General features: G+C 49.1%; 1 protein-coding gene across 9 annotated transcripts in view; it reads right to left on the reverse strand.

The window, feature by feature from the left end:
• Positions 1–16,205, reverse strand: part of LOC119187874 (uncharacterized) — a 244,152-nt gene that overhangs the window by 45,034 nt on the left and 182,913 nt on the right. The window lies entirely within an intron of this gene.

Consider the following 16,205-nt stretch of genomic DNA (forward strand, 5'->3'; position numbering starts at 1 on the left):
CCCCCTATTCGCGCCCGCTGCAGGACAAGCAGCGACGCGGCGCTCCATTTCTCCGAGACTGTCGCACATTTCGCGACAAAACGAATCACTTTGCTGGGCCTTCAGAAGCTCTTTACTGAAAGCGATTCCCATTCTCCCGAAATGGGGGAGTCTGGTATCACGCCCACTCAGGACCGCAGCAACAACCACTTGAGTTGGTGTTACAGGTTCACTCTCGGCCTCGTGGCCTTCGGAAAGCTCCCCCGCTCGGCCGCTTCGCGGTGCGCAGCTTACCTGGTTAGCAGCCAAGGTTTGTCCACATGGAGACTCATCCTTCTCGCCGAATGACGGCGAAGCTGCTGTTTCGTCCCCGACGCTTGCATGTGCTAAGGCACCGCTAGCGACTGTCGTACTGGGATCAAGGTCCTCGGCCGACAATGGGGCACGACATAGCGCGTCAGCTACCACGTTGGTGCTCCCCTTTCGAACACTGCACTGAAAAGTCACAGTGCTATATCAGGAGAGCGCAGCGCGCCAGCCTTCCGGCAGGCTCACGGAGCCGCATCAGCCAGCTGAGCGCACTGTGATCCGTTTGCACCACGAATTTCGTCCCATCAAGATAGACGTTAAACTTCCGCAGTGGAAACACGATGGCGAGGCACTCCTTTTCAGTCACGGAATAATATTTCTCCGCAGAGACCAAGGAGCGGCTGGCAAAGGCCAACGGCTGCAACACGCTATCATATTCCTGTAGGAGAACAGCTCCTAAACCCAGATCACTCGCATCAGTTTGTACAACGAACGGTCTGGCCAGGTCGGGGAGCTTGAGCTGCGCTGTCTCCAATATGGCGTTAGACAGTCGGCAAAACGCCTCCTGCTGCTCAAGTCCCCATTGCCACTCAGCAGACTTACCCAAGAGTTTGCTCAAGGGCGCCTGCAGTCGGGCACAGTACGGAATGAAGGAACGGTAAAAGTTGACCATTCCTAAAAAGCGGCAAAGGCCACGTACGTCCTTGGGCACGGGAAAATCGAGAATAGCTCGATGTTTAACCCGATCCGGCTCTATGGAGCCTTCGCCCAGCGTAAACCCGAGCAAATGAACACGGGTCTGCGCTAATTGGACCTTAGCGGGGTTTAATGTCATCCCGGCGGTTCTCACCCTCTCGAGTACATCGACAACATGGGCCAAGTGCTCTTCGAAGGTTCGTGAATAAATCACGATGTCGTCGAGGTAGCACATGCAGTATGACCAGTTTGCTTCTCCGAGGACGCGGTCCATGAGTCTTTGAAACGTCGCAGGAGCATTGCAAAGACCAAAGGGCATACGAGTAAACTCGAACAACCCTTTGTGGGACGTGAACGCAGTTTTACACTGGTCACGGTTACCCATCCGGACCTGTAGGTAACCTTTAGAGGCGTCAAGTGTGGTAAAGTACCGTGCATCACCCAGGTTACCTACGATGAAGTTTATCGTGGGGAGCGGATAGGCATCCTTACGAGTCACTTCATTCAGATGGCGATAGTCGACGCAAAGGCGATGACTCCCATCTTTCTTAGACACCAACACAATTGGAGACGCCCAGAAGCTAGACGAGTGGCGAATGATGCCAGCCGCAAGCATGTCATCTAGCAACCCATTGATAATCTGCCTTTTGGCGAGAATAACGGGCCTGGGGTTACACTTCAAATGAAGCGCGTCACCAGTTTCGATCACATGGCTCACTAAATCGGTGCAGCCAGGTTGATCGGTGAAGAGCTCGTCGTACTGACGTAACAGTGTTGACAGACGAGCCTTCTGTGCATCATCCAACTGAGTCGCGCAGGCGACCAAAGGATGTAGTGCCTCTTCGTGTCGTGTCGGTCGATCCACACAGGGGTTTCGAGCGTACGAGCGCGGAGCGCCAGGGTACGACCCCGGAGTTGGCGCACGACACGGTTCATGCCGCGCCTCTCGTTGCCGAAGGGGACTGTGAGAGGGCAAATGCGTTGAGCGGGGGCTTGGGCCCGAACTCTGCGCAGGGCACATTTCCGAAGCTTCTGCGGCAAAGGCAACGGTAAGCGCCGGCGGGCTGATGAACGGCTTGAGTTGGCAAAATGGGCCATCACGATAGCCGCCATTCGCGATGTCCACAACGATACCGGTTTTAAGGAAAAAGTCCCGACCGAGAATCACTGGAACTTTGGGCCCTGGAAGATGAACAGGACGGCAGCGTCTCATTCGATCTCCCCATCGGACAGTCAACCTTGCAGCGCCTGCCGAATGGGCCACGCCTTTCGCAAGAGTGAATGTCGTTCGGCTGTCCCGCAAGCGCACTGAGTGCTTCTGCAAGTGGGACAACAACTGTTCGCCAAACAACGAGGCGCTAGCGCCCGTGTCCAGCAAAGCCGAAAATTCACGGCCGGCAATGGTGATCGGAGTGAACGGCGCGTGCGTATCCGCAAGTGCTTGCCCTGCACGCAGAGGGACCAAGCAAAGGTTGGGTCGCTCGTGCATTCACGAACGACCCGGAAGCCCGTTTCCCTGCCTCGCAGGAGGCCTGGATCCGGTGCATTCCTTTGCTATGTGCCCTCGTTCATGGCAGCGGTAACAGCGCACTCCATCACGGTCTGTATTCCCAGACGGAGCAGCCTCGAGCTGTCGTGATCGGCTCGCTACGTTATCCCAGGATACGTTTTTGCGAGCCGCACCTCCTACAATACGTTGGGTTGGAAAGCGCCCCTGTGTGGAGGTTTCAGGTGGAGCAGCGCAGGCTGCCCACCTTTCATGCGTAAAGGGGTCAAGAGCACGATCGCTCAAATTCCACACACAGCCGGTTGCAGCCGCAAAGGCGGCGCCGAGAGGCTGTTGCCGTTGGGAAAGGGTCACGGCCCCTCTCCAAGTGCAGCGAGGCTCAAGAGCATCGCTGGCTGGCGGCGGCGGGCGATAGGCACGCGCGGCGAGAATGTCGCCTTGGATGCGCTTCGCCTCGGCGGCCAACTCCTCCAAGTCACAGAAGTGGCCGCCGCGCAGGCATGCCGAAAAAGTCGGATGTGTCTGCCGTATCACCCGTTCGACGCATTCCTCGTTCGAGGCTCTGGGCTCAGCGATAGAAATAAGTTCATCCATCGCACGTACATACTCCAGTAAAGACTCGTCAGGTGCTTGTGTACAGAGCTCGAGCTCTCGCCGCATCCTACTTTCGTAGTCAGCGGGTAGGAATTCGCGCAAAAAGCCCGCACGAAACTCCTCGAGGGTTGCTGCACGGTAACCGGTAATCCGATACCATCTCGCCGCCGTGTCAGTCAGTCCAGCTGGAATAACACGTTTGAGCACCACCTTATCATCCAAACCCATCACTCTCTGATAACGTGAAAGAGAGTCGAGGTAATCTTGAGGGGTGAGCTGATCACCGTATCCGCTGTAGGTTGGCAAAGGCAACATAATAGCGGAGTAACCGCTTTTCGGACCACCCAAAAGCATTTGCACATTTGACCACCCAAAAGCATTTGCAAAAGCATCTCCAAAGGGAGCGGCTAGGTGCCTCGTGTCGTCACCACAATAGGGGTGCCGACACGGACGGGTGCCGAAGGGTTTCCGTCAATAGAGGCAATGGCCTCCTTGTGCAACGCGGCATCCGCTAATAGGGACAGCGGACAAAAGTCCCGCGAAGCAGCCATGTTGCGACGAGCCCAAATCGCACAGGCGAACTGACTCACTAAGAGCAGTCAAAAGCTTAGAGCTTTTGATACCGCGTTGGGCGCCAGTGTGGTGTACACGTATCTCAAAGGAGTACGGCCACCAGCGTGGGTCCGGTCTTAGCGAGCCGCAGGGCACGCGTTAACCGTCGCCTTGGCGAGAATAAGATACTGCTCAAAGTCGCAACACTTTATTGTCTGTGGCCACCGAACGCAGTACAGCCCGTTGCAAAGGCGTGACGGGAAAGCAAATATGCTTATCCATGCCACGGGCACAAAAGTACTACACAGGGTGCCATGAGCACGTCTCCGCGGTAAAGGTGATCCACGGAGACACCGGGACCAAGGCCCGGTTGCTCGAGCGAGGGCGAAGGCGCTCGCGTTGGCTTCGGAGGGAGACGGGTCGGCGTAGCTAGGCCACGCACTAGGACACCATACCACCCTTCGGCCGTGCGTACGCAGTGGGGCAACAAAAGGTGAGCGTTCGCCTTGGGCGCGAGGCGCCGTCAGCGAAGTCCGACGAGCCCCCGAGCGACGGGCGGAAAAGATTGCGTGGCTCACCGTCAGCAGTCCCGGTGTCACGGGTCCCGTTAATTAGGGAGGCGGTTGCCAGGCTGATTTCAAGGGCCGAAGTATCGGCCCCCCGAACCGCACCACGAAAGCGTGGACAATTTAGAAGTGGTCCTATTTGGCGCGCCAGCGGACGCCGGCTGTGGCCCAAAGAACAAGTCAGAGCCGAGAGTTGATAAACAAAACAAAATTATATTCTCAGTTATGGCAGATCAAAACGATACACAAGTATGCACACTCGACAATAGTTGAATACAATATTGTCACGTTTCTTAAGACAAACTTGGTTTATTGGGTTCGTTGAGTCGACTAGCCAAGCAGCAGCTCAGACAGATCGTCTTTGTCTTCTTCCACTCCCGGATCTCACCCAAGCATATCAGGTGGCATTAGTCCCCCCTTTGAAAGCATCGACTCGATGCTCGTAACGAAAAAAAAATGAAGGCATACACACGCAGATACAGAGAACCAAAAGAGGAAGAGTGCCAGTACTCGCAGCGCAAATGAGGAAATTTCGCCAATGCTTGCGCCAAGCGCAAAAACAAAAGGCATAAATACACGGGAGAACACGAACAGCAGCAGCAGCAGCACAATGTCACGGCATGTCGCAACAAGTGAACCACAAGGGCTACTGTGTGAAGTAGGGCTTCAGCCTAACGACATGCACGGTTTCGGGCCGAAGCTGTCGACGAGAAGACGCTGCGCCGTCCAGAAATACCTCGTAGGTAAAATCGGTGACACGTCTAAGAACCTTGTACGGTCCAAAATAACGGCTTAGGAGTTTTTCGGATAAGCCTGGTCGCCAGACAGGGGTCCATACCCACACTCAGTCCCCAGGGTGGTGGGTGACATTTCGATGGCGGAGGTTGTAACGTCGTGCGTCTTCATCTTGTTGGCGACTGGTGTTTATGCGAGCTAGCTGACGAGCTTCTTCAGCGTATTGAGTGTATACCTCAGCGTCTGGAGCGATTACATTGCTTTGGTCACACGGAAGCATAGCATCGAGCATGGTTCGCACGTTGCGTCCGTAAACGAGTCGGAAAGGCGGAAATCGTGTTGTTTCTTGCGTTGCCGTATTGTATGCAAACGTGATGTATGGAAGAATTTCGTCCCAGGTTTTGTGTTGTGCGTCAACGTACATTGACAGCATGTCCGCTATGGTCTTGTTAAGCCTCTCTGTCAGTCCATTCGATTGCAGGTGATAAGCCGTCGTTTTTCGATGAGTTGTGCAGCTCAATTTAAAAATGTCCTCCATCATTCGTGCTGTAAATGACGTCCCTCTGTCTGTAATCACGCATGACAGGGCACCGTGCCGTAGGACGATTTGGTGCACGAAGAACTGCGCTACTTCAGAGGATGTGCCACGGGGTAACGCTTTTGTTTCAGCATACCGAGTGAGATAATCTGTCGCAACTATAATCCATTTGTTCCCAGAGGACGACAAAGGGAAGGGTCCAAGAAGGTCCATTCCCACGAGGTCAAACGGTGTCTGTGGTGGTGCGATCGGCTGGAGCAGGCCTGCGGGTCTCACAGGCGGAGTCTTGCGACGCTGGCACTCACGGCAGCCTTTCACGTATCGATGTACACTTGTTGATAGTCGCGGCCAGTAATACTGTTGGCGTACTCTGGCGAGAGTTCGCGAATAGCCCAAATGTCCTGACATGGGCTCGTCGTGGCACGCAAGGAGGATCTCGTCCCGCATTTCGGTAGGAACAACGAGTAGGAAGGCTTGGTCGCTACCACGGGCGTTTTTCTTGTAAAGAATGCCTCTTCTTAGACAAAAAGAGGACAGTTCGCGAGCAATGTGTCGAGGGACCTGAGAGTTCCGGCCTTCCAGGGAATCAATAGCTGGGCGTAATTCGTCGTCTGCCCGCTGTTTTGACATAAATTCGGAATCGCTGACTGCTCCGAGAAAGGCATCTTCATCCTCGGAGCCCCTGACAGCGTGCCCCACAGGCGCTCGAGAAAGCGCGTCGGCATCTTCATGTTTGCGCCCTGACCTGTACACAATCGTAATATCGAACTCCTGCAAACGCAAACTCCACCGAGCGAGACGGCCGGATGGATCTCTGAGATTTGCCAGCCAGCAGAGCGAGTGGTGGTCAGTCACCACTTTGAAGGGACGACCGTAGAGGTAAGGCCGAAACTTGGTCGTCGCCCACACGACTGCGAGGCATTCTTTTTCCGATGTAGAATAGTTGGTCTCGGCTCGAGAAAGAGTACGACTGGCGTAAGCTATTACATGTTCAACGCCACCGTGTCGTTGTACAAAAACAGCGCCAAGTCCGACGTTGCTGGCATCTGTATGAATTTCTGTAGCAGCGTCCTCATCAAAATGGGCAAGAACAGGGGCTGTTTGCATTCTCCGCCGTAGCTCTGTGAACGCTGCATCTTGTTCTGCGCTCCAAGTAAAAGGCACGTCATCCCGAGTGAGTCGCGTAAGAGGTTTAGCTATCTTCGAGAAGTTGGCGATAAATCGGCGATAATACGCGCACAAGCCGAGGAAACGGCGTACTGCTTTTTTATCTGATGGAACAGGGAAGGCGGCGACAGCAGCAGTTTTGTCTGGATCAGGTCGCACTCCATCCGCACTAATGACATGCCCCAGAAATTTCAGCTCTTCGTAGCCGAAATGGCATTTTTGGGGTTTCAGCGTGAGTTTAGCTGTGCGAATGGCGTCCAGAACCTTTCTCAGACGCTTCAGATGTTCTTCGAAGCTCTCAGAAAAGATGACCACATCATCGAGGTAGACAAGGCAGCTTTGCCACTTCAAGCCAGCGAGAACTGTGTCCATCATCCTCTGAAAAGTGGCTGGGGCAGAACAGAGGCCGAAGGGAAGAACACGGAATTCGTAAAGTCCGTCTGGAGTCACAAACACAGTTTTTTCTCGGTCTCGTTCATCCACTTCAATTTGCCAATAGCCACTCTTTAGATCGATGGACGAAAAATACTTCGCGCGTCGTAATCTGTCGAGAGAGTCGTCGACCCGTGGAAGCGGGTAAACGTCTTTTTTCGTGACGCTATTAAGCTTCCTGTAGTCAATACAAAATCGCAGCGTTCCGTCTTTTTTCTTCACTAGAACGACTGGCGAGGACCAAGGGCTGCTGGATGGTTGAATAATCCCGTCATCGAGCATATCTTTCACTTGTGTCTGAATAGCCGCACGTTCTTTGGAAGAAACGCGATAAGGCTGCTGCCGGATGGTGCGGACGTCATCGTCGGTAATAATTCGATGCTTGGCGAGGTGTGTTTGATGGACTTTGGAAGAAGAGGCGAAGCAAGACCGAAACTCCTTTAAAAGGTCATGAAGTGCAGCCTTTCTCTTGTCTGACAGCGTCGAATTAATGTCGATGTGGTCTAGGAATTCTTCATCCTCATGCGTTTCCTCGGACGCGAAGCACTCCGTGACGTCGGCAACAGGGTCTCCATAGGCTACGGTAGTTCCGCGGAAAAGATGCCGGTGCTCGTAGTTGAAGTTCGTAACTAGTATTTGTGACTGTCCGTTACGGACACGCACAACACTTCGGGCAGCACATACACCTTGGAGTAGCAGAAGTGATAGGTTGCTTTCAGCCACCACATCACCGTCCCGGAGGTCTTCACAAATGAATTCTATGGGAACAGTCGCTCGGGGCGGCAGCGTCACACTGTCGTCAGCAACACGCAGCGCAGGTCTTTGACCAATTCGGGGACGAGGTGAATTGACGGAAAATCCACGCAGGCCAAGTTGCCGGTATGGGCATTCGCGGTAAATGTGACCAGCCTCACCGCAATGATAGCAGAGGGGTCGTCTGTCCGGCGTACGCCAGAGATCAGACTTGCGCGTCGGTGCACGGCGACCATGGATGTCCAAACCAGCGTGCGCCGACTGAATCGCGACTGACGGCATCATTGTCTGGATCGGGACGTATGGAACTGTCTGAAATGGAACGTGCGGCACTGTCTGGATCGGGACGTGCGGCACTGTCTGGATCGGGACGTGCGGCACTGGCTGGGTCGGGACTCCTTGACCAGAACGAGGCGTGGCAGATCGCAAGGCTTCCGCGTACGTACGACGGCGACTGTCAGTAGACACAGGAGCCGTTTCCGGATCAACCGACATCAGCGGAAAACGATGGGCGTGCAACACCTGTTGGACCTCGTCGCGGATGACACTGGTGATAGAACCAACATCGATTGGTCTTGTCCCGTACATCTTTTCCATTTCTTCCCGGACGACAGATCGGATGATCTCGCGAATCCATTCGGGGCTCTTGCTCCCAGGGGTGGCGAAAATTTCGGGGGTTGAGCCAGCATTCACTTGACGGTCAAACAGGGCAGACCGTTGGTGCAGTACTTGCTCCATTGTTGCCGCTTCAGTAAGAAACTCAGCAACACTCTTAGGGGGACTACGCACCAAACCAGCAAAAAGTTGTTCCTTCACACCACGCATGAGGTGGCGCAACTTTTTTTCTTCTGCCATAGCAGGATCCGCTCGCTTGAAAAGCCGTGTCATGTCCTCAACGTACATCGAGACGGTCTCGTTTGGCATCTGGATGCGTGATTGTAGCGCACGCTCCGCTCGTTCGCGGCGATCGGGACTCCTGTAGGTCTCCAGAAGGCGACGCTGGAACTCGCGCCAAGATGTCAGAACATCATCCCTGTTCAAAAACCACGTCTTCGCACCGTCCTTCAGGCAAGTGTACACGTTCCGGAGCTTCGCGGCATCATCCCAGTAATTTATCGCTGCGACACGTTCGAACTCACTCAGCCAGTCGTCAACATCTTCATGCTGCTCTCCATGAAAGGGGCTAGGCATGAGCGGGTTCTGGACGGTGCAGTAGATCGGCGTGGAAGGTGTCGGAGCTTGCACGGTATCTTGTATCGAAGTCATAGCCGCTGCGTCAGTGGTTGGTGTCTCAGGTGGTAGGCCTCGTTGGCGGCGGCTTACTCTGTGAACAGGAAGGTCCACGGGTGCAGGGCTTGTGTTTCGGCTGCTGGATGGGGTCTTGGGCATCGGGTGGATCGTGAGACGTTGTACCCAGCACCTCCACCAGTCTTGTCACGTTTCTTAAGACAAACTTGGTTTATTGGGTTCGTTGAGTCGACTAGCCAAGCAGCAGCTCAGACAGATCGTCTTTGTCCTCTTCCACTCCCGGATCTCACCCAAGCATATCAGGTGGCAATATGTCACCAATCAAACAATGTACTACACAGTACAATCAGCCATACTCGAAACAACGAACACAGACAACAATACGCACTACAATGCAGTCGCATGCATCGAACAACCAAGACACTTAAAGACTAAAGAGTTAGGAAACTTATTCAGTCCAAAGTCCTTGGAACAAAAGTCTGGATGATACTTTTCCGAGAATCACTCACTCAAAGTCCAGCGATGTTGTCGTTCCGCTGCCCCCGAAGTTTCTCTTCCAGGAAACCTCGCATCTTCAAATGGCCGCTCTCCAAGCTCCAAACTTCTTCGCCGGAAACACGTCGGCTTCACACACGCAGCTGTTGCCACGCGTCTTCGCTCGATAGCGGTAGACACACACTCTTGCCTGTAGCTCGAGTCTTCACCCCTCAGGTGGAAATCCTCCTCTTCTCCTCCTTTTTCACGGAAGACAAAAGGCTTCGCCCACAAGGCGGAACACCCTACGCACTCTGGCACATACTTCCTTCTTCTCCTGCTTTGTCACTAAGGACAAAACCTTCATCGACAAATGCGGCTGAATAACCCCACGCGCACTGGCGCTAACTAACTTCCTTCTTCTCCGGCTTTGTCACTAAGGACAAAACCTTCGCCGACAGATACGGCGGAATACCCTACGCACTCTGGCGTTAACTTCCTTCTTTTGCTGATGTCCCATCTCCGCTGCTCGGTTAAATACCTTCCGCGCACGATTCCAGAAAATTCTCATCATTTCGTCGGCGCGATGCGCAGCGAAGGCTGGGGGAAAGCGCGAGACGGTTCGACGGCCACCCGCGACGGATGACGCAACCCGGCATCACCACGCCTCTTTCCATCGAGAAATTTCCAGGGCTTGCTCGGCCGCCGATGTGGGGTGAGGAGGTTTGTCGGCGAACCTACGCTTCCGAGAGGGGAGAGGGACGCTCGCCCGGGGAGTCTTTGGATGCTTGCTTTCTCTCTTTTTTTTTATCGTTGACCTCTCGGCGCTTCGTCGCGAGAATTTGGCGGCGCGCCCTTTTTTGAGCACTCGTTTTGTGACACCCGGGGAGTATCTATCTGCCCGCTCCCGAAGCAGCGCGCGAAAACCTCTCGGGAGACTCCCCGCGTGGCGCCACAGTCAACATCCGCTACCGGGTGAGGGGGGTTAAACGTCACTCCGCTCTCCCAGCGTTGCTGACAGCAAAGGAGGGGAGACATGTCAGGACATGAGAACGGCAGAAAAGGCAGCAAAGCCCGCGCAAAGGCAGTGGGCTAGCCTCAATTCCCACAACGTTTGCAACCGGTCATCCATCGCTTCATTGTGTACTACTCGAAGGCTCGCTCGACACCCAGGGGTGGTTAAGGACACATCAGTCTTTCTGCTCTTCACTTTTTCTCAAAATATTGAACTTATAAAATGTGTAAGCTTAGGAGCAAGTACCTTTTTAATCACTCAATATATATTCTTGTATAGAATGCTAACCTTGTATTATCTTTTCCACTATAGTACTGCTGCCTCTCAAACGTGATGATGAGTAATAATATCTAGGATTTGATGTCCCAAAGTTACAATATGAATATGAGGGACGCTGTAGTGAAGGGCTCTGAAAATCTAGACCAACTGGGGTTCTTTAACATGCACCTGATTATTAATACACGAGTATCAAGCATTTTACCTCTATCAAAAATACTGCCATTGTGACTAGAACTAGGCCACCATGGTGGATCAAGTGATCACCAGTGGACACTTTCAAGCCTAATTTCAAAGTTTTTTTGTGCTATCACACCATCGTATGGCTGAAGCCTACCCTAGTGTGGACGAAGTGTCACATTGCTTACCTCAATTGATGAGCAGAGCCGCTACCAAACGGCCAGTTTATCACCCTTCCAATCCTCTCAATCAGAAAAGCTGATAAGCAGGCTAGTTGGCAGAGATTCATTATGACAATTTGACAGTGCAAACGATTGAAACAAAGTAACGAGGTACACAAACAAGTGCAGAAGGAACACAAGTGCTATACAATCTGCACTTGTTTGTGTACCTTCTTACTATGTTCAGTTTATTTGATGTACCAAGCTGTCATAATGAACCCCTCAATCAGATAAGTCAGGTGTCACCGCTTATAATGAAGTATATGGTAGCAAGACGTAGTGTATATTCGCCTTCAGGTACCCTTATTGTGGGTGTCCAGTAGTGGCGTCGTCCACGCCAGCATCCAATTACTCCGATTTCAGGATATGAATCGTAGACCACACATCGGCACTCCCTCTGTAGGCGGTGAAGGGACCGAATAAGTACCGCTTTAGAACGTCTCTTACTCCCTACGGGGGTAAGATATGTGTGGAATAAATCAAAACGTTTCAATTTGTTTCAACAGGAACTTATTTCAAAATTGGGGGACCCTTAAGCTATGCCATTAAGACTTGAACACAACATCGATATCCTTTCCCTAGTACGTACTTAAACCACTTAGTGCATACTTTTTATTGTATGATGTTTCTAAAGAATTTTAAACAAATTTTAGTTTGATTTAGATGTAATCGTTGAAATTGAAAGTGGATTTTCTTTGTGAAGTTTTGGCATATGGTTGCATTCTGTGTAATGAGCAGCATATTTGCTTTAAACTATGAGCAATTATGCACATGAAATGTGTTTGCACTTTCTATGTGCCCATTACAAGGTCTTAAGGGAATATATGTGCAGTAAAAGTGTGTGCTTTTTGTAATGGGTGGCTGGCTTTAAATCTCAAAGTAGTAATGATGATCACCTGTTCTGGATGGCAATGTATGCTTGTATCATGTAATATTACTGCAATATTACATGTTGTATTGTGAAGCCTGTATATAAAATGCATGTATTTATAAAGAATGAAAGTTAAGTGCGCTGCATTTTCAAGCAGAAGTTATTTTCACTTTATTTTCAAGCAGACACATGGCTGTGTAGTAGAACACCTACTTGCCACGCCAACGGCCTTCGTTCGATCCTCACTTGAACCCAGAAATTTTTGTTATTTTATTTGTATCTCATGAAATTTAAGTCATGCACAAAATGTTTTTATGCTCCCAACCAACGATGCCCATGGCAACACTGACGCCGACATACACACTAAAATTTCTGCTAAACAAGCTCTTTAACGCTATCGCGTTACAATGTGATGTATGTGTGCCAGTTCCACAAACCAAGCAAAGTATCAAACTGCTTGTGAGATCAGAGACTCCATTGCAACGGTACAGCACTGAAATACGGCAACACTATCTGTCATTTATGTCAACACAGTGGCTCACTTTACTTCCATGTATCCTCTTCACACCGAAAAGTGGCACATAAACTTCTAATACCCATGTCACACGGGCCCTTTTGAAAAACCATCCGCAGGTCATCAAAACGCCACAACTCTATAGACTTGACAAAGTTGTCATGCTGATACACGACAGTTTTCAACAGCCATATAAAAAAAAAAAGTGCTAGTTATAACGTGGAGATAAAGATGTGGCCGAGGTGGGGGCACTATTAATAATATTTAGACCCCACCAGCGCTCCATCAACCTAGCCAAAATAAATTCTTTCATGTTGCTATCTCATACTTAGGAATCCTCTCCAACTTTTTTCCTGCGATTTCACTTCAAAGTATTAAAAAATATTCCAGAAATATTCTAGAAATATTCAATTTGCACTCACACTTCCAAATTTAAACTCTCTTGGTACCCTAAATTTTGCTATAAGTAATATAAATGCACTTAAAAACTCAAATATTTGTTGTGTCTAAATATTTACAAACATTATTTATCTTTAGTTATGAATGCATATTTAGCCTTGAAGTTGTTGAGCAGCGATATTGTGGCAAGCACTCAGGGTGTCGCAACAAAATGTTTTTCGTTTCTCTCTTTGTTTCGTGCACACCAAAAAAAGTTTCGTTCTATTTCTGTTTTGGAAGAAAAAAATATTTTGCAACATTTTGTAGTGTTATTTATTTGTATAAAAAATTTGATGTTGAAGAGTAACGATGAATATATATTGGATTTGTTGCACAGTTAAGTATGCATCTCATAAAGGGGCCCTACAATGTTTTTTCAAGTAGCCATGGAATGAATTCAATAAAGGAGCTTATTGCCTCACAAATTCACAACCGCAACCATTTTTAGAATCCGTCTAGTACGAGCGGAGTTACAAAGGTTTGTCACATGCTGCAATCATATTCTCTCTTCTCTCATCCCAACGAAAGCACTGGAAGATAAGCAGGGAGGGATGGCATGAGCATAGAAAATACATCACGTGCCGCTCATGACCTTGACCACTTTTTTTCTTTAATTTTTCTTTGAACGCGTGGCCTTTTAGAGCCATCACACGCACATGCGTTGACAAGTCATGGCTTCCTGCAGCGGCTCTAGTAACGAAAAAGCACACCATGCTTTAATCAACCAATGGCTGATACTATGGCTGTGATGAGCGATTTTTTGAGCTTGTAGCAGAATTTGTCGAGAGAAAAGAGAGCAATGTTAAGCTGATTTTGAGAATTGATTGTGAACTCCAGGCCGTGTGCTGTGCTATAATAATTGGCTCGCGTGTCTTTGAGAGTCTTGAATACCGATTGGCAGCATTTTCTGACCATGCTCATAAAGGGCCCCTTTAAGAAAGTGGGGCAGGCGTAGAACACCTTCTCACATTCTGAAGAGCACAACTAACTGCACATTGAATATCTACAAATCGGCGCAAACCATAAGTTATAAGTTACAGCAGACTTCTAAGTTACAGTATACTGTCAAGAGTGCATTTTGATGGTTTAACAAAACTTGAAATCGAGAGAAATAGTGCATAGTTGATGAGAATTTTGACTGCGAAAAACACACATTCACATTACCTGTCCTCTCATCTTGTGAATGTCTGTTCTTTGCACTCTTAACTCCCGTCAATTTTGATGCTTAGCATCAAGGGAGTGAGCATGATCTCGGAAGCAGTCTGTCATCGAGCATATATTTTGATATGCGAGACTGCTGTTTATATAAAATAACTTTCCATGCCGAGAATGCCCTTCCCATGCTGGCCTGTGTCACAGGTACACCGAAGTCTACTTGTCTAAATATGAAGATCACTGGTTGCCACTGTTTTTGCTTTTTCGCACAATTTCAACACTGCTTCTCTTTGGAATTCTTGCATAGATACGCGTTAATGCTCCGAGATGAACATTATTGCACATGTTGCATGACCTCGGTTATTTTGGATTGTCAAGTTTCCGCATAAAAAAAAAAATGATTGAAAAAATTCCATTTTCACTCCGGAACAAAATAATAGATAACGTTTTGGTTACTTTCGTTTCTGGTTTTCGTTTCGTTCCGACACACTGCAAGCAGTACACGGCTAGACAAGCACATTGCTGTTGACGAGAGTATGTGCAGCTCGCACATTTCATCAAGTGGAGGAAAGAAAAACCCAAGAAATTCACAACACTCACATATACTGATTTTAAAATATACTGATTGATTCTTGTACTTTCTAATTATGTGTAAGAGCACACTGAACGAGAGGGCCCATTGTTGCTGTTTTCGCTTCTTTCACTAATTGACCACTGAAGTTTCGGTGGAGTTGAGGGTCCTCTGTTAACTTGATAAGACTAGTGACTTGAGAGTCTTCCAAACGCCCATGTAACATGTATAATTAAGTTGCAAGTAAGTGAGTATACTCTGTTTATTTGGTTATCTCTTTATGCGTAAATAGACTATCAACACAGCAATAAGTACTAATTAAAAATAAACTGATCTGACATAACCAACCCTCAGAGTTGTAAGTTTTGTTGTCACAATGTCATTTTTTTTTCTCAATGAATTGATGCACACTGACCAGCAGAAGCAGCATCGGAAGTGACAAAACGTTTGCCATTTTCAGAAGTGGCCACTGCTGCCCACGCACTGACCTCACTAAAGCTCACAATGAAGCAGTGTGCTGGTTACACACCTGCCTTGAGTACTGAGCCCAAAGGCAGTCCATTACATGCCTGCCTTGATACCTCAAAAGAACAAGCCACCTGCACTGCCAGTGAGCATAAAATGGACACTGTTTTAACCCTTTGAATTTTAGACAATTTTTTTTCTTAAATAAAGTCAAAGAATTTACTTTAGCAAATAAATATTACACACAGGCGGAAATGTTGTAGGCCCGTGTACTCAGATTTGGGTGAACGTTAAAGAACCCCGGGTGGTCGAAATTTCCGGAGCCCTCCACTACGGCATCTCTTATAATCATATGGTATTTTTGGGACGTTAAACCCCACATATCAATCAATCATAAGTGTGTATATGTTGCCACACAAGTATGGGTTGTGGACACCTGTGCAACATCTTTTTAATCATATGTAGCACACATCTCAAGGACACGAAGACCTGTTGACAAAGCTATGTGGTATGAGATTTCACAACGTACTTGAAGTTATATGGCTGGTTGGGCAGAGTTGGTACAAAAAGTAAAGACACAAGACTATCAAAAGAAGGAACACATCGCAGCACTGCCATGAGTTCTGGTCCTCTGGTGTTTACGCTGTTTCATGTGAAGTACTTAAACTGGTATAGAGTATCAAAGACAATGAACAAATAGATGAAAAGGCCATTTCTTATTTTTTTGTGATGCAACACAAAAAGACCTAGTGCTCTGCCCTTTTGTTTGATAGATTCATCTATTCTTTCATTTTCTGTGAGGCTCTCTACGAGCTTAAGTGTGACAAACCAATTCACCCGGTCATAAACACTTTTTGCAAAACATGCTTGACCTTTTTATGCCTGATGTGATTTCAGCAGTTCACTTGATCTCTGTGATATGCACTCTTATTATTACCATATGAAGATG

The sequence above is a fragment of the Rhipicephalus microplus genome, chromosome X (assembly GCF_043290135.1).
Source record: "Rhipicephalus microplus isolate Deutch F79 chromosome X, USDA_Rmic, whole genome shotgun sequence".
NCBI classification, from domain to species: domain Eukaryota; kingdom Metazoa; phylum Arthropoda; class Arachnida; order Ixodida; family Ixodidae; genus Rhipicephalus; species Rhipicephalus microplus.